This window comes from Alligator mississippiensis, chromosome 8, assembly GCF_030867095.1.
Source record: "Alligator mississippiensis isolate rAllMis1 chromosome 8, rAllMis1, whole genome shotgun sequence".
Taxonomy (NCBI): Eukaryota; Metazoa; Chordata; order Crocodylia; family Alligatoridae; genus Alligator; species Alligator mississippiensis.
In genome coordinates, this window is record NC_081831.1 from 15,969,445 (window position 1) to 15,987,016 (window position 17,572).

The 17,572-nt window shown below is 47.4% G+C and overlaps 1 protein-coding gene across 1 annotated transcript in view; it reads right to left on the reverse strand.

Annotated features, from left to right (window-relative positions):
- The window catches only part of SEPTIN9 (septin 9), a 237,846-nt gene that overhangs the window by 204,217 nt on the left and 16,057 nt on the right, over positions 1 to 17,572 (reverse strand). The gene's annotated exons all lie outside the window — the stretch shown is intronic.

Below are 17,572 nucleotides of genomic sequence, written 5' to 3' on the forward strand. Positions count from 1 at the left end.
TTCAGTGGCAGGTGCTGGTTTTTACCATCCTGCTGTACCAGAAATAACGAGCAAGTTTAAAGTCTTCAAGTCAGGGAAGAGAATCCTGAAGCAACTGAGCAGGACACACACTGTCCTGGGGACTTTTTCAGATAGTAGGAAGATCCAGGTACATACACCCGATTCTTCCAGTGAAGAGAAACTCTTATCTAGACAGAGAAACACAAAACTGTTAGATCAAGGTTGACTTCTGGGCTGGTGCAGTGTCCCCCACAGGGACAGAGAGAGCAACATGTGTCTCCTAGATTTTGGCCCTACCTGCCTGAGCCAGCTCGAGCACCAGCAAGGTTAGTGCAGCTCCAAGAAGAAGGGTTTAGCTATTTTCTGGCCACACTGTGCCTCAGACATGCCCTGGACTGCCTGCTGTGCAAGGAACCTGGTCATGTAGTTAGAATAGCCAACGTATCAGACAAATCCTAGGCAGGTGGTAGACCAAACTACAGAGACTTCAGAATTGGTTTGGTCTTGCATGGGGTTGGTTTGCTAGGGTCTCCTTCACCAAGTTAGACTTTTCATGCTGATCTAGAAGATGCAGATGGCCACTGACAGGCCGAGAGCTCTGCAGAAAATGTACCCGTCTAGAGCACCTCTCTTTGAAAGGGGGAGGAAATGGGAAACTCCTCTTCTTGTTCCCACTCCACATACCCAGGAAGGGACTAGTAGCCCTCCTTATGCTTGACTGACACCAGCTGCAGGCAGCACAGTGAAGTCATCTGGCTAGAACAGACAGAGATGGGCTCTAGTCCCAAGTCGACTGCTGTTCTAACAAGTCCCTTGCCCTTCCTGCACTACAAGCTCCCCTTGTTTAAAATGGAAGATGAATGGTCCTGCTTCTTGCCAAGTGTGCAATGCAGCTCAGAGTGAGGTTTGCCTCATCAGTTAATTTGAATTAAAAAAAAAAAGTTAGTCACTTCCAGGAATCAAAGATTTCTGGCAGCCCCTTTCCTCCCCCGTCACTCCCTTGTACCTCCATGCCACAAGCAGCTCTAATTATGGCATAAAATCCGCTGGATCAACTGATGTGGAGCCTAAGCTCTACAGAAATTCCTAAGTTCGACTACCCTTTATACTGGAAATCCCAGGAGAGGCCAGTGAAATCCAGTCTCTGCTGAGTTCTGCTAGCAAGCCAGTTGTTCCAAGACGCAGCTTTCCCAGGAACTGGTGAGCGAGCAGACCAGACTCCCTGCTCTTTCCAAACCAAACTCGATCACCAGAAAGCTCTGAAAGAGAATTTCTAAGGTGACCAGACGCCTGATTGCATCTGCAATATGCAAATAGGTTTGAAATTCCCTGATTTTGGGCAAAGCAGCCTTCTTTATTATTAATGAAACATGCTGCATCCCCCTTAGAGCCAATCAGAAAAAAAAACCAGGGAGTGTTTCGGCTCCAGAGCCCTGAAACGGTGGCTTGTTGTTACCCCACCCCCACCTCTGTCAGCTGGAACAGCTTGCAGCATATAAAAAAAAAATTAAGGGGAAAAATAAAGCAGCAAACCTCATGCTGACTGGTTTGGGACAGGGGATATAGCTGGCAGCTCTGCTTGGAAAAAGTGCCTCACACGCAGAGCTGGGGGGGTGCGCGCGCAAGCACGTGTGTATCCATCTCTCCCCCCACACTTTCCTTTCTTAATATAAAAACGTCTCTGTGACTGAAAAGCTGTGGTTGAACCACAGGGCCGGGTCCAAGGAGACTGCGCTGCTCCTCGTCTGGAAGAGGAGACGGAAGAACTCCTGGGCTAAAAAAAAGAAAATTGCATTCCTTCCTGCCTGCTCTTCAAATTCTGTTTTCAAAAGAAATAAATGGTAAATACTGACCCCCCTCCCCCCTGCAACACACACACACACACACACCCTTTATTTTGGGGCATGAATCAACATGAAAGAAAACTTGGCCTTTCTGCTGTCTAATCCACACCACAATGGGCGGGGGGAGAGCACTCCCAGTAGCTCAGTTTGCCAAGCGTCAGCCACTGGACAGCAAGAGGAAGGAGCTGGTATGGTCCAGCAGGCAGGATATCAACCTACCAGTCAGCCAATGAGGGCTAGGCCCATCTCTGCCACTGACCTGCTGTGCGACCTTGGGCAGGTCATTTTGTCTCTGCTTCCTGGTCTATTTTGTTTCTTTGCTGTTCACAGCAAGGATTGTTTTTTCATATGCACTCACTGCACAGTGTACAACTGGGTCCTGATCTCAGCTGGAGTTTCTACCGACAAATATAATACCAACAACATGATACTCTGCCTCTTCCCTGACCTCAGTCACCACCTTTATCACATTCAGAAATATCCCTCAAGATTTTCCTCCCTCCATCTTTGCCCAAAAGGTGATTTTTCATTTTCAGCATGTCTGACCAGCCATTTCGGCAAAGGGGAAAACACAAATTCTCTCGGTTAAAACAAGAAGAATTTTAATTACGCTTCCTTAGACAAGCTACAGCAAGAGAAGCTAAGCTGCAGCATAGCCAGGATCCTCACTGAGAACGAACACCTATGTCTTGCTGCCATGTGGGTGGGGTGCAGCATTATGTTTGGCTTGTACACAAGGGGTTTTTTTTATAGCCCTTGGACAACTGTTATGCAGAACGTGCCTGGTTGGGATGGGTGGCACTCAGAAAGCAGATACGCAGCCATATACAGCTGGTTAAAGGCACCTTTTATGTTTAAAGACCTTTTCCTCATTTTGCTGCCAAAGCTAGATAGGTGCAGGGTGAGAAACTTGCAATGCACAATCCTGTTCAAGCACGTAAGTAGGTTTTGTTCCTCTTTACTGCCATTCCAAAGTAAAAGTTAGCATAAAACGCACATGATGTTCAATGTGGCAGATCCCTTGGCATATGGAATTTCTTTTCTGAACTTGCAACATATCTAGATTTGTATTTGCAGCGTCCCCCCCGCCCCCTGCCAACAGATTTACAGAGTTCCCCTTTCACCTAGTAATCCTAATCCTCGCAGCTCTCTTGTAGCCAGGAAATATTATTCAACTCCCCTATTTTAAATAAGAATAATTCAAAATGCAGAGAAATGGACTTGTCCACAACTACACAGCAGGTCAATAACAGAGCCAGGATCATAACCCAGATATTCTGACAACTGGCCTTCTGCTCTAACTACATCAGATAAAAACCAAACTCCACCACAATGATACCACTTCATTCTTACACAGCAGTTCTTACCCTTAGGTCTCAAATCTCTTTACAAAAAGAGGGTCACTATTCTCATCCCAAGTCACAGACAAGGAAATTGAGGCATAGATTCATAGATGCTAGGGTCGGAAGGGACCTCAATAGATCATCGAGTCCGACCCCCTGCATAGGCAGGAAAGAGTGCTGGGTCTAGATGACCCCAGCTAGATACTCATCTAACCTCCTCTTGAAGACCCTCAGGGCAGGGGAGAGCACCACCTCCCTTGGGAGCCCGTTCCAGACCTTGGCCACTCGAACTGTGAAGAAGTTCTTCCTAATGTCCAATCTAAATCTGCTCTCTGCTAGCTTGTGGCCATTGTTTCTTGTAACTCCCGGGGGCGCCTTGGTGAATAAATACTCACCAATTCCCTTCTGTGCCCCCGTGATGAACTTATAGGCAGCCACAAGGCCGCCTCTCAACCTTCTCTTGCGGAGGCTGAAGAGGTCCAGGTCCCCCAGTCTCTCCTTGTAGGGCTTGGCCTGCAAGCCCTTAACCATACGAGTGGCCCTTCTCTGGACCCTCTCCAGGTTATCCACATCCCTCTTGAAGTGCAGCACCCAAAACTGCATGCAGTACTCCAACTGCGGTCTGACCAGTGCCCGATAGAGGGGAAGTATTACCTCTTTGGATCTATTCGTCATGCATCTGCTGATGCACAATAAAGTGCCATTGGCTTTTCTGATGGCTTCGTCACACTGCCGACTCATGTTCATCTTGGAGTCCACTAGGACTCCAAGATCCCTTTCTGGAGAGGACCCGATTTGAATAGCAAAGATACAGCCCCACTGACATCAGGAGCAGGCAGAGTCAATATCAAGATCAATATAGAGAATTAAGACCTACAATTTTCCCTCCTTTCATTTGCTTTGCATGTGGATTTCAACATTACTGGGAGCTCCCTGGTAGACCATGTCAGGGAGTAAAATCTAGCTCATCTACCATATCATGGCGATGCAAGCAGCAGCAGTCATCATGTTTAGCCCCAGTCCTTGGTGCTGTACCTTGTCCCTGCCTTGCATGAACAGGCTCTGGAAAAGTCCTGTTTAAAAAATTGCAAAGGAAGATGCTGACCATAGGGACCAAACCCAACACCACAAATGTTGTTATTCAGCACTGGGGCTGATTCCCAATGCCAAAGCACTGCCTTAATGAATCCTTTCACACCCTCTTCTACCGGAGTCTAGATGCTGGAGATCAGGCCAAGCTGTGAAGCTCAAATGCTGACTCAGGACACAAGCAGAAGTGGGTTTGAGGAGCCCCATTCCAGTTCCCATTTGCCCACATCACATGGCTGGTAGCATCTGCTCAACAGAACATAGGAAGTGGATCAGCAGGGGATGTGGGGAAGGGAGCCAGAATGAGGAGCATTGGACAAGCTGAGGAAGAGCAAAGGAGACTTGTGTTAGGTGCAGTGTTTATTTGCAGAACAAGGCAAGTGAGGAAGGCAAGTCTTATGGGTCACCTGCCTGCTATGAACCAGACTTGAGCCAGCTGGGGAATTACTGTTTCACTTTCACTAGCTCCAAATCAACTCACAACATCAGTCCCAAAAAAGAACATGTCAAAATTAAGCCGTGACAATTTCTAGCACTAATCAGAACCAGGCACTGGAGGCTGAGACATTTTCCCAGATTCTGTGTAATGGAGATGCTCTCCAAATAAGCTGAGCACAGCTGGACAAAAACACAACCCATGTGTATGGTTTCTTTTGTTTCATCCCAGATCAAATATCTCTGGCAGCGGCAGCATGCTGCAAGCTGATCTTTCTGTGGAAGAGAGGAAGAGCTGCATCTGCAGTTCCCAAGTTACACTGGCTCTGGGCTCAGCTGTGGACCAATGCTGTTTTCTGACACAGCTACTTGCCAGTGTGCTCACGTGACTGGTACGTGCCTAGGTGCACTGCTGCAGATAAGCGCTGAGTGACCTCTAAGCATCAACTCGGTAGAAGAGCATCTCTCTGCAGAAAGCTTGAGCAGATTAGATGCCAGACACTGAGCTGGCATAAGCTGGTATAGCTCCACTGAAGCCAATGGTATAGATCAGCAAATGATCAGGCTGTAGGCTGGAGCACAATTAACCCTCTCTCCCTCTCCCCAGAAGGGTATTGGAGACCCAGAAAAAGTGAACATGCATACCTCATGGTATTAGGTTCTAAATACATGAACCCATTGGGTGCCAAACGCATCCCTCCAACAACATCCGTCCAACCAGCATTTCCCAAGAAATCCGTGCTATTCAATTTATGTTAGGAATAGAGACCAGCTGATGCTTCAGAGTTCAGATCTGTATTTTCCCAGACCTTGAGGGCCTTAAAGCTTATCTCTAATTATGGTCAGAAAAGTGACCAACGCACCCCCAGATTGCCTTTAAAAGGAGAGAAAGGACCCTTGTCACCCCCTCTGACCAAGACTGCTCAGACACTGTCATTTCCCAGGCAAGTCTGGGTTACACCAACCGGTCACTGAACTAGATTGTGACCTTGAGAAAGATCTCCAGTCCTGGCTTAATTTCAAGTGATGCAGCACCCCCTGCAAACTTTGGTAACCCGGTTGGTGATGGAAAAATGGCCTCTAAGTCCTGCATAGACCAGATCCAGTGCCGTAGCAAGGGTGAGGCAAGCAGGATGACCACTCCGGGTTCCCAAAGCAAAGGGGTGCCAACAAGCACTGCCCAGCTGGGGCGGGGTGCAGGATGGCACTGTGAGTGGCTTGTTTGGGGGTGCATGGAGGGGGGAAGGGTAGCTCCCACTCTGTGTGCACTCTTGGGCAAGCATGGGGAGGTGTGTGCCCCCTGGATCTGCGCACGGGGTGAGGGCAGGCTGCCACTGTGGGCTTTGCCTCGGGCGCCAAACTTCATTGCTACAGCACTGACCAGATCTGCTCCCCCTCATAGGTTTCCTGAGGCAAAATAGTTGCAGACAAAATGAGACCCACAAATATGTCCATGGACGGAACTGCAGAGATCAATTCACTGTTTGTCGGACTATATTCTTTATTGTTCCCACTTCCTGGACAACTGACAGCTATTCAGGGAGGAGCCTGTGAATCATGAAAGCATCACAAATTTTAGCACAAGCAATTTTTCATGCTGGGAAGTCATTGCTTGCAATTGCCTTATTTAAAAGACTTTGAGTCATCTGTAAGGCAGCAGCAATGATGCCATGTGATTGCACTGAGAAACGACATGCTTGTACAAAGGTGTTTTTAGAATGGGAGTGACTGCACAAATCACCAGGGATTGGAGGATCAGATTCTTTGTATGGATGGTCAATTTGGCCCTATATGTTGTGGAGGTCTTTCATAAAGGGGTAGGAGAGGGGAAAAATCTGATTAACGGAATAGGACCTGGTTGTCACGGAACCACGACAATAAGAATCAGACCCCTACAGCAGCTGTCATACCTGACATTACTTTGAGTTTATGCTTTTGAAATTAAACTAGCTTTCCAGTTGATGGTGTGCCTCTAAATGCCTCCCCCTTCACTTCATCTACATGTTCCAGGTCAGGAAGCTCCAAGGCTCAAGGGCTGAGAAACCCATGCTGGAAGCTGTTCTCACAGCATTTTCCCCCCAGAGTCAGCCAGAAATCCAAGGACAGGTTGGGGCCTAGGAAAAACACATCAGCTAGAGCTTGCAAACCAGAACCAGGGCAGCTTAAATGTGCTTCCCATTTACGGGGAACAGGACCTGCCACGTTCAGGGGGTGGGCGAGGTTCTCGTTCCAGCCTGGTTCCCACTTGCAGCCTGGCGGGAGGATGGGATACTGGATCTCTTACATTACCCAGCTCTCACAAGATCTTCAGTCCAGGTCTGTGACTCCAGCCGGTTTAGCCAGTTTAGCATTGCAGGGGCCCCGACAGCTCATTATGTAAAGCAGTATACAGACACAAAAGAAGCCAATGGTTTCTGTCTTAAAGAGTATACAATGTCTGGTCTTTTCTAGGGCCACTGTCCCAATCAAGCCACTGAACATCCTACAGCTCACCTGTTACCAAGTGAACCCACTGCTGGAGTTTGGCTAGTGAGAGGTATCATCTAATTGGATGGCGGGGAAGGGGTGGATTTTAAAATCCGAATCTGGTATTTCCATATATGATCAAATAGACCCCTCCTGCCCTCCTCTCCCTTCCCCACAGGCCTATAATATTCTCTCTCTGGCTGTGGATGAAACATCCCATTGCAAAGCTTCCCAGCACCGGCATCTGGGCCTCTGTTAGGCTCAGATGTTTTGGGAGCTGTAGGACACAAAGCAGCAACATGCTGCTCACAAACATACAGGCATTTTTCAATTCATTTCTTGCCTTTCTTCAGCAACCTCAGTGTGATTCAACAGATGCTTTTGTTTTTCAGCTACAGACTTTCCCTAGTGGCCCTTCACCACTTTCCTGCTCTTATTTCAGACACACAGCACTCTCTGGCTTCTATTTTCAAGGGTTCCTGCATTCCCAGCCCCAGACCCCTCCAAAGACACTTCAGGATTTATCACCAGAATACTGCAGTTGTCGGGATGTCATGAGGATGTAATCCATAACGCTGCTGTTTGCTAGGCTCAGAAAAACAAATGGGGTTTTTCCTCCAGAGGATAAGGGGGGTGTATAAAGACAAGACACAGAAGAAGCAATTGCTCTCTGTCCTAAGCACCTCTTCCAGCATGCCAGGCTCAGGTACCAGCCCCCAAGCCAACTAACTATACCACTCACTTTTTCTTTTTCTGTGGCAGAAAAGGTGACCTGCAACAGTCAACTAGACCTAGAGGCTTTTGTCAGAAGTGGCCAAACTGCCAAAACGTTCATCCAAGAAAGTGAAAAATCCCACAGGTACAGTCAAAAGGGATCCTGATCCCACTACTCAGTGGGCCTCTCTCCAGGGGCCGATCTGCACAGGGCACTCCACACTAAGTTAAAGCACATTTAAACCCTGCGTGGATTCTCATTTAGAAGTAAGTAGTATTGGAGGAAGATTAAGCTAGGCATCCTCCTCCCAAATGAGAGCATCCATGCAGGGGTTAAATGCCGTTTTGTCTCTGCAGATTTCATCCCTTTGGCTGATTTGCCTTTGCTTTCCAGAGTGCCCCTGGACATGGCCGCATTTTGCAGATGCATCTTCCAGATCCAACCCAGAGCCACCTGGTGGCTCATGTTGTTATCTACAGCACCACAGGTGTAAACCACTGTCAAATCTGAGAGGGAGGATTTGACATCCGTGTCATGCAGATGTAACTCCATAGGTGCAGCACAGCCTCTTGGTAAACTGCCACTGGCATTGGGGTCTTGAGTCAATCCCTGGAACCCAGACTGGATAGTAAGCAACCAGATTCCTGTTTTGCAGCGTTGGCCTCATCTGCCACCACATCTTGATGTTCCATTTACTTGAAACAACAGCCCACAGGGAAAAAGTCTGTAATGTTTGGCCAAACACATGGATGATCAGCTGTGGAGGCAGCCTGGTCTGCAGGGATCAGCCATGCAGGAGGAGTAAGGAACTGCTCAGTTCCAAGCCGGGCTCTGCAGCTGACTCACGGCCACTACTTCCCCTCCCTACACCTTGGTTTCCCTGCCTGCAGAACTGGGTGTATAAGCTCCCCCTTGTTTATAGGGTGTTACTTAATGTCTGTACACTTAATAGCACTATAAAGCATTAGCTGGATGCTACTTTTAGTTAATTGAGATAATGGCTAAGCAGTAAACATTAGGGCACAGGGCATCTTACAGCTGGGGTGTTATAAAGCATTACACGCACACTATAGGGCTTTTGCTATAAAACCTGCTGGGACACAGCCAGAGCCATTCAACTTAATAAGGTAATAACAAGCTTTATGTATTCTGCCTTGGGTCTTACACGGATGCTCAGCAGTGCCTGTCAGAGAACTCACTAGAAGAGAGCAAGAGCCGGGTGTTATTTAGCTGCATCAGATGCTGGGATCTGCAACATCTCTATACGTTGTATGCAACTCTTTAGGCTCCTTGGTACCTCTAACAATTTAGTCCCATGTTGGTGATTACTCACTTTAACTCTGAAACACATAGATACCAGCACAAGGCAGCTGCACAGTTGTTAAGGAGCAGAGTTGCAAGGTCCCAGCCTCTAACATCAGGGCCAGGTTTTCCAAAAAGCCTCTTTCCCATTCATTCCATCCAGGAAGAGCACGCACCAACTGCTGAAACTTCCTTAGCCTGACAAAGGGTTTTTGAACCTGAAAGCTTGCTTAATAACTATTCTCCAACTATTTGGGTTGGTCTAATAAAAGATATCAAATTCACCCAAGGAACCTTGTCTGCCTCTTTCCCATTCAAGCATTTCAGCAACAGCTACATTTTCCAAAAGGCTCAGCACCCAGCATACAAGGTTGTGGAAGGACTGTTTCCAATCCTTCTTGGAAAGGTAGGGCTGAGGTGCAGCCCTATTCCCCTCCTGAGTCATACTGCTTCAAACTACCAACAAGGAAGTAGGTGTTAGGATCAAGTTCCTGACAGGTTGTTAAAAAAAACAGGAACGTGGAACAGTAATTAGCTAAATAAATACCTTGCCAGTTGTGTCCTTTTAAATCTTCAGGCAGGGCAGAACAAGTTTAATCTCACTTCAGATTGTCAGGCTATACCTTGGAAACCAAATCGGTCAACTCCAGAGATAAGAGGGCAAAAAAGGAGGGGTTCATTTAAACAGAGCCAACTGGAGGAAATGCTGCTGAATGTTTCTCTGTGGTTACGCTCTCCTCTCCATAGAAACCAAAAAGTCACTGGGCAACTGGCTGCTGCAATGGGCTCCTCCAGCTGCAGCTGAATGGGAAGTACTAGGGAAAAAGTCAAACACGTGGCATCCACTCAACCAACTGAGCTCTAGAAATAGGCAAAATGAAGTCAGTCATGGCACAGGTGAAAAGCATTTTTGTGAGTAGCATTGCCTACAAAATCAGAATGAGAGCCCCAGCTTCAGCCCTCTTTTAACGAAGGAATGATTCCTGGAGAAGGAACCAGAGCTCGCTCCATGGCTGCTGCTGAAATAAAGCAACGTACAGTGTCCGTGATAGGATGGGGATAGCAGAGTAAGAGACAGAATGTGCTAATGGTTGTATCCCTCTATATCCCTCTCAAATAAAGGTATAGCCCATGGGAAAATTGCCCTTTCCCCCCAGAGAACTATTATCATTTCTGCAGCACAACACATGCATGCACATAGCAAAGCTACCTTGTGCTGCTGTTGATTTTTCAACAGGAAGACCTGCCTAAAACCATCAAAAGCATTGATCCAAGTTCTCAAAGACTGGAATGAACTCGTTATTTTGGATTCCCAGTGAGTCTTGCTGCTTCACCTGAACTCATATTCATCTCTGAAAGCACTGAGGCACCCTTCCATGCCACCAGGAGGCAAACAGGAAGAGTCCCAACACTGGAGACGTTTATGTGCTAAGACAGGCTGAGAACTGTAAGGAACGTGTGTCGTAATGGATGGGGGCAGGTGGCTATCATGGCCTACTTTAAGGCTACTGCAATAAAGACAGGTGCTGGACTGCATCTTTTTTAAAGGCATGCACGGCAGGCAAGGATGCAAAGTTTGCATGGTCCAAGCTTACAAGGAGACAATTAATTAACAGGGACTCAGCCTGATCTCCATAGATCTGATGATTCTAGGCCACTTTCTAAATTATTTCTTATTTTCTTTTTCCTGGACAATCATTGGGGGGGAGGGAATGAAAAGTTAGGTGGAAAATGATCCCCACATAAATATTTTTAATCTGATCCAAGCTACCTATTAAGTTATGTGGTCTCTGAGACATAGAGATCTAATGATGAAGGTTTGGTGATGATGTGGTGGCACATCCTTGAAAGGACTTTCTGAATTCTTGGCTGTTTGCTCTGTCTTTTAACAAGTACACCAGAGATATTCCCTTCCCAGTCAGTCTGGAAACCCAAATGATTATGAATAGGCAGTCAATGACACCATGGCATTGACAGATACTGTAGGATGGCAAATAACCTGACTTTCCATTCAGGGAGTGCTCCAGGACACCTTCCCAGGCAGGGAACTTGAGAAACAACTATTCCAGATGCATCTCAAGTATTGTTTTCCATCATAAACCCTCTCAGAGGGTGGAATCCTTCATGTCTGGATGTGAGCTCCGGGCCTGGACAAGGGGGTTGAGGGAGGATGTTTTAAGGGGTGTTAAAATTCCAAGCTTATCTCTAGCAGCTGAGTTCATGGGTAGAAAATGCTTCTGTGTTGTCTCAAGGTTTCTGCTGGTATTGCTGCCCCTCTCCATGAGAATACCTCAGTGTGAACCTGATAGCTGGAGCCAATGAAGAACACCCACTGACTCAGATCAAATTTATTTTATGTTACTACGATGGCATCAGGTCAGTGATTGTGCCTGTTGCTGATGTGACAGAGTTTGTTCTGCAAATAGTTACGCTCTGGCCCTTTGATAACATTGAGGATAATTTTGAGAAGAAATCTCAGCACTCCCACATCCAAGTAAAGCTAAGTAGGAGCAAATGGCCAGAGGTGACCAGTAAAGCTCCATGACTAAAACAGCAAGTTGCTGAACAAGCCCAACAGCAGGATATACTTGCCTCAGGTGCAAATATGTGGCCACTTGGCTGAAAGCAGAAGGGAAATCCCCTCTGCTCTATCACAGGGTCCCTGAGTGACCCTGGGGAAGTGTCCCAGCTACACAACAGGAACAAAACACTGCCCTACCACACTAGAGTGCAGTGAGAATACATACACATTAAAGAGGCGAAGTACTCAGACACTGTCATGCTAAGGATTACATACATATCTAACTTACCTAGACGGTGATTAAGATAAAGAACTAGGAGTCAGAATACCAATACTGAGACTTGCTGTGACCTGAGACAATCCACCTCTGTTTTCTAGTAAAATGGGGATGGTAATACTTGCTTGTGGGTGTGTTTGCATTTGCAGGAGGCACCACAGGGTAGTGATGGGTCAGAGCTCATTGTTCCTGCAGGACCTTCCTTGCAGAGTCCCCCAGGACTCCCCGGTCTGTCCGCCCCCCCCCCCCCCCCCGCTTCAACACACAAATGAGACTATCGAGCAGGACGGTGCAGAGATTTGGAGTGAACTGCTACCAGAATGATGATGGCACTCAACTCAATTTTCCTGCTTATTCAACCTCAGCCTCACAGTCTCTGTCTTCTCCCAGTGCTTGGCTGCAATTGGGGATTGGAAACACATGAAGCAATTGAAACTGAATCCAGACAAGCCAGGCGTGATGGCAGTGGGCAGTCTGCACAACCTGGGAGAGGCTGGGACATGTATCATTGATGGGTTTCAGCCTCCCCTTGTCACTCAGGTTCACAGCTGTGGGGTAGTGCTGGATACTCTGCTACACCTAGATCTAGAGGTGGCAGCAGTGGATAGAAGCAGCTTTCATCAACTCTATATGGTGAGAAGGCTGTGATCCTTCCTTTCACATTCAGATCTAGCCATCATCATCCAGGGCTTCATAACCTCCAAGGCTAGACTACAGCATATATATATATATATATATATATATATATATATATATATATATATTCTATGTGGGGTTGTCCTGGAAGACTATCTGGAAACTGGGGCTGGTGCAGAATGTAGCAGCCCACCTTCTGAAGGGCCTGCAGCACTAGGGGCATTTATACACATCCTTGGTGGGGTGGGGTGGGGTGGGGTGGGGGGAGGATGCTTTAATTAGAGTGACTCCGAGAGCCACTCCAATTAAAGTACCAGAAGTATCACATGTATCAGCATCCCCACACTGAAAAATGGCAGTGGAGGCTTGTTCAACGAGCTTTAGTTAAAGTGTCCCCACCATCATTTTTCAGCACGAGGATGCTAATATATATGACTGGAGTCTACTGGAGCATGGTAATTACTACACTCCAGCAGACTTGTTTTCTGCTCTATCACACTGTAATTATAGCACAAAGCAGCTTCAACACACAAGTATAGGTGTCCTAGGAGCACATAACCCCAGTGCGCCAGAGTCTACACAGACTCCCAATAGCTTTCTGGGTTCAAATCCAAGGTGCTGGTTTTGACTGATAAGTCCCTAAATGACATGGGTCCTATATACTTTAGGGACCTACATTATGCCCCATCTCAATCCCTAAAGTCAGTCAAGGGCAACTTCCAGCAAGCACCATCAATGCTCCAAGCTTGCTTAGCTAAAACATGTGGAAGATCATTCTTGGTAGTCAGTCACCTCAGCTCTGGAACGCCATCCCTCCTGCCAGAGCATGAGACTGGATGTCATCCAGAAGCACGGTAAACCTCTCCTGTTTGGGTGGGATTTTAGCAGCCAAGGATAAGCTGGGATGTTGGGGTTGGTATTGGGGGGGGGGGGAGGGGGCAAGGGGAAGAAGTAGGGGTGAGGTGCTTCCTATATAGTTTAGTTTAGTTAATACTCTGTTGGCTTTTATAAGTTGTTCTGTTTATCCTGTTCTGTCTCATTGGTTTTGTTGTGCTCCCTTGTTCTCATTTTATAAACTCTTCTGTTGTCTTCTGTAAGGTTCCTCAAGCTCTTGGCAGGAAGGGTGGCATATACATCGAATAAATAAATAATGCAATTTGTGAGGCTCTGCTCGTTGATACTTGGGAAGGGGTTGGAAGGTGTCACAGAAGTGGGAAGTTGTTGTTCCAGACAACACTCAGCCAGTGGTAAAGCTGGAACTTCATGTGTGATGGGGGTGAGAAGAAGCCTGTAAGACCTCAGGAAATGCACCCCTGGGATCCATCACCAGGACACCAGAAAACAGCTACATCCCTCCTGCTCATGGGGCAGGGCCAAAGTCTAGGGGCCAGGCAGTGCTTTGTCTGTGTTCAAACTCAGGCCTCCCATCTCCCCGGGTCCCAGGCTCGTTACCTTCTGACACCAATATGCAGAGTAAAAAAGTGGAAGAAGAAAAAATGAGAAAAGGTTGAGATAAAGACCATAATCCTGCTTGGGGCTGAGTGGCTCCTGATGGTGGGGGACAGCAAAGGGTATTCAGTGCCTGGAGACACTGAGCCCTGTTTGATTAAAATTTGTATTGGGCCTATAATCTAGGCAGCAGAGCTTTGAGGCTTTCAGGCTGCTCAGAAGGACACTGCCAGGGCTGCTATTGACCTAGAGGTTAATCTCCCAGCTGTTTTTTGACCTGTGAATGCGTCATCCCTTAAACTGCCTGTCCATCCACTGTTTTCTCATGAACCAGGCTGAGAGGGGCCAAAATGGACACTGATCCCAGTCTCTGTGAAGCACTGGGATGAGCAGGAGTCACGGGCAGCTTAATTCCCCAGTCCGCTCTCAGCAGTGCAACAACACGTGACAGAAACCCTCCATTCTCTAGCACAAAAGACAACCTCCCCGCAACTCCTGGGTTATGCTGGTGAAAGGAGGAGGGAGGCCCAAAAACCCAGGTGCCCCTTTGTTTTTAGAGGGGCCAAGAGATTTTTCTGAATCAGGAGACTATTCAAAGAAGAAGGAAAGAAGAAGAAGAAGACTGCCAACCTTGGGCCTTGACGAAAGAAAGAGTAGGCTAACAGGTGAGGAGGAGGAATTCTAGCTTCCTGGCTCAGCTGAAGATAAGTTCCTTTTGCCTAAGTATCTCAAGACCTAAACTAAAGCCCACTGAAACCAGTGGGGTTGGGATTAGACCTTGCCAAGAGTCCTCAATCAAACCCCATTACATTCAGCACAAAAAGTTCCCTTGGCTTCCCAGACAGCTGGGTTGGGTCCAGAATTTCAGAGGTTTTTTTGAGTCTGGAAATGGTGAAAAATGTTTGCAACCAAATCAGGATGAAATGCAACTGATTTGTAGGCTTCTTAGACTCCTTGGGTTCTCCCAAGAGCTTGTTGAACCTTTCCTGCATCTCTGCACCTAGTTTCCTCCAAAACTAAGCAGAATTACAACTTTGCCATGTGCTGAGTAACTTCAGACATGCTACAGTGGCAGTAATGGCCTATTACAGTCAGTACCTGGTACATAATGGCCAATATGCAGGATACTCAACTGCACCTGGAGGCACTTAAACCATTCAGCCAGTTATAACTTGACCAGTGAAGACCTCAGCAAGGTGAGCTGTCAGCCTCAGTGCCCCACATCTTTGATTTGCTTCATCTAACCTAAGGATGGTGTCCATTAAGGAGCAAATTCATCCCATCTCATTGCCAGGCTGTTGGTGGCATTGGTAAGGAAGGGCTGAATAGTGATGCTCCTGAAGCTCTGCTTTGCCAAGAGCAGCCCCATGCCTCAGGAAGAGAAATCAAGGTCTCTGTTGCTGACTTTCATCTTCCTGACATCTCCTTGAGGAAACAAAACAAAGCCAGGCTCAGCTTTGGGGGAAGGGACTACTCCAGTGTGGAGAGGAAGCAGTGCAAACTAGCCAGCTAATCTAGTCTTCTTGCCCACCCTTGGTTCCCTCAGCCCCACTGGAGCACTGCAGTCCTGGACTCCAACTACACGCTCTCCTTGTGCACCTAACAGCCCAGGGGAGACCACTGCTGCAGCACTCCAGCTGAGATACAGATCAGCCCTGACAGCTGCGGGGCAGAAGAAATTTGCCTTTCTACCCAGTAGAAAATACAGTACCGATGCTTTAAATAGTTTGAGAGTTCTCAAGTGGTGCTCACTGTGTTTTATGCCAGGGAAGCTGCTGGAAGCCACCGGTGTGTTTGTAACGTGGCCTCAGGAGTTTATGTATATGTAGTAAGCAAGGTTTGGTGGGCCTCAGAATGTGACTTTCCAGTTTCCTTGCATCGTCTTTACTGCGTGAAGAACAAAGATGCAGCAGCCTTCAAAAAGTCAAGGGACCCAAAGGACTGGAAATGATGACTCGCTGTCCAACACAGAGCAAAAGGGCAAAGTTCTCCCACGTGGCTGACCCACCAGGCCCAGGGCATGCTCTCCTCATCCCAGCAGCCCTCTGAATGTCCCGGGCAGGGTACCAGAATGGAGATGAACCTCTCTGGAGTGGCAATTCTGCTCTTCATATTTTTTTTATTCTCCTCATGCTTCCTGTTTTGGGGCAGATTTTCAAAGATATTTAGGCAGTTGATGAATGCAGACGAGGGGCTGCTGGAAGCTCCAAAGCACACCCGGATTGCAGAGCGAGTGGTGCCTTGGCACTTTAAAACCCTTCTCAGTGCCTTTCTTTGCATTTGCCCCTTTATCTTTCAAGTACTAGGATGAAGAGCCCATCCCATAGAAGAGGCCCCAGCACTATGTTTCCACGGTGGTGACAAATCAGCCAGTATCAGCAGGAACCCAAGACACACCGCTGTTAGTGTGAAACTCAAAGGCATCTGAAGAGCTTCTGCATCTCCACCCCACATACGTATTCTGTATCTATCCTTCAGACCCAATGGACCAGCATCAGGGTGGGTGGCCTGTTTCCTCTCCTCTGTTAACTTCAGTTGTTGACTGCCTGACCCAGTCCTCAGGCCTCCAGAATGAGAAGACAGCTTGCTTCCTCCGTTTTGAATCCTCGGTTGGCTGTTAATTTGCTTATCTTTCCTTTCCCCTTGAAGCAGGATCAGGAAGTCCATCCATTCATCAAGGCCCTGACACTGTTCTGGTGCTGAGACATCCCAGACTGAGCAGCATCCCCAATGAATCCCTATTGCTTTTACCAAATCAGTTTTGTTGCGATCACCTGAGAGAATTGAGTGACTCTATGATGAATACGTTCTTGTAAACCAGACAGGTATCCTTCTCAGATATCACCATGACAGGCAGGCATTAGACTAGAGAGAAACACAAGCAAACCCAACACGGCAGGTTTCACCTTCCACAAGAAGGTTTTATAATACAGTCCCCTTAATTATATTCCAAGAGGGGAAAGAAAGGCGATGGGTAAACCAAAGGTTCCAGTGTCTGTGGCCTTTGTAGTCCATAGTTTGTGGGGAAGAGGAGGACAGAAGCTGGAATAAGAAAAGATACTAAACATGAAAATACTGCTGAAAAGGCCCAAACTCCATACAAAGGAGTCCTGCTTCACTCCCCTCCAGAGCAGAATTGGAGTCAGCCGCTGGGATGCCATTTCTTGTCCCCTCATGCTGTTTCTAGAATTGGAGTATCATAGAAGAGAAGGGCTAGAAATGTCCTTGAGAGGTCAACCTTGTCCAACCCCCTGCTGCAGTCAGGATCATCCCTCACTAAAACTGCACAAACAACCCTCTCAGACAACTACCACTAACAATGCCCCAAACCACCAAGAACACCCAAACCGTCCAGATAAAGTAGAGGCATTAGGGCATAGGCACTGCCCTGCTGCTTCAAAGACAGCAGTAGTACACTTGAGAAATCCAAGGAAGAGGGCCATGCCTTCTGCTACAGACGAAAGCAAAACCCCTTACAGTCCATGCCAATCTGAC